The following is a 1,946-nucleotide window of genomic DNA, read 5'->3' on the forward strand; positions in this document are numbered from 1 at the left end:
TGGTGCTGCGGCAGCCTAGAACCTTAGAAGACGGGTACTTTAGAGAAGTCATAGTCTTGGAGCAACATAGACACTGCAGATCTGGCCAAACAGGACCACTCTGTCCTCCTATTCATTGATTCACTGTCTGTGCCTTCTGTTGGCTGAACACAAATGGAAGCCAGAAGAAAAGAAGCCCTGGAGATAGTTGTGACGTTTGAAGATATTAGTTTCTCTGGGAGAAATGCTAAAGAAAGGCAGAGTATAGATTGAGCAAAAGGGCAAACAGAGAATAAGTTCCCTAAATGACATCTTTTTGTTTTAAATTCAATTAAAAACATTTGTTGGCCATTGCGTGTGGAACCCTATATGGAAGGCCATGAAGAATAAGACATGGCAGGAACTTCAGTATAATGTAAGAGGAGGAATTTAGCAGTGTATGGTGATTGTCAGATTGATGACATAGACCCTAGAGGTTAAGGAGTTCAAAGGATGAAAGATTACATACAATAGGCTAGAGCAATTTGAAAAAGGATTTATGGAAGAGAAGATTTTCAGTGGCACTGAAATCAGAGCTGAGTTGGGCAAAAAGTAAAGGTAGGCTTTGTTTGGGGGAATGGCATGAATAAGAGCACAGATGTCAGCTTGAAACCATCTTCCCCTGGTAGGAGGGTTAGGCACCCTTCTGGGATTTTCAAATATTTAAATAGTCACAGGCAATTATCTATGGAAATGTTTAATTGGATTATAAGAGGTATAAGTTGTAGGTAACCATTTATTCATTCCTTTAATAAATATTTATTGAATGTTAGTGTGAGTTGCCACCACACTTCTGTTAGTTTGACATACTGTGGTGGCTTGTGTGAGGCTGGAAGCTATGCCACTAATACTTCAAATACCACCAGGGTCATGGTGGTGACATTTGTGTGTCAACTTGGTTTGGCCTTGTTGAGTAGCTGGCAGTTGAATGTAGTTATTCTCCATAGTGAGAATGGTATTTAACTCCATGGTGGAATCTGTTGCAGCAGCTGAGTAGCTGCTTTGGGTATGTGGTCTGCTTCCCATATATAACAAACAGCTTCGGAAATGATCTCCAGCTTATGGCACACTTGAACCCTGCACATAGCCGTGTCATTATTCAGCAGCCTGCTATGCTATGCCAACCTTGGGACTTTCAATGGACTTGGATTAATGGCCTGCCATGTGGTTTGGTAACATCAGGACTGTGCCCTTTTACTTGTCAACCTTGGGCTTGGCAGCCTCAGCAGCCAGCAGCTGTCTGATTGAAGAAAAGCCTCTAGCTCCAGTAGGCCAGGAGCAGGAGGTAGAGCTGAAGCCCAAGGTTGAGGGGCTTTCACCCAGCCCCTGGAGCCTGGCACTTTGAACTTGCACTTAAAGCCACCACTCTGTAAGAGAATAAACTCCTGTTTTTCCCATTTGTGGTATATTTTCTGTTAGAGCAGCACATAGGTAACCAAAACAAGGGTCATCCATGGTGGACAGGTTTCAGTGGAGCTTCCAGACTAAGATAGACTGGGAAGAATGATAGGATCATCCACTTCTGAAAAAAATGGCCATTGAAAACCTTATAAGTAGCAATGAAACTCTATCTGATTTATTACTGGAAAATTTTATGAATAGCAGTAAAACATTGTCTGATACAGCACTGGCAGATGAGGTTGGAAGGCACTCAAAATATGACTGGGTAAGAGAAGAGGATGTGGAATGAGGGATATCATTGCTGATATCAGATGGATCTTGGCTGAAAGTAATGAATACCAAGAAGATGTTTGTTGTTGTTGTTATGTGCTGTCGAGCTGGACCTGACTCACAGTGACCCCTCCTTGGATTTCTGAGGTGGTATTACTCTGGAAGTAGATTGCCCAACCTTCCTTCTAAGGAGTGGCTGGTGGGTTTGAACCGCTAGCCTTCTGGTTAGCAGTCAAGTACCTTAGGCACTACGCTAC

This window comes from Orycteropus afer, unplaced genomic scaffold, assembly GCF_000298275.1.
Source record: "Orycteropus afer afer isolate SDZICR_OR568_19922 unplaced genomic scaffold, OryAfe1.0 scaffold00298, whole genome shotgun sequence".
Lineage (NCBI taxonomy): Eukaryota > Metazoa > Chordata > Mammalia > Tubulidentata > Orycteropodidae > Orycteropus > Orycteropus afer.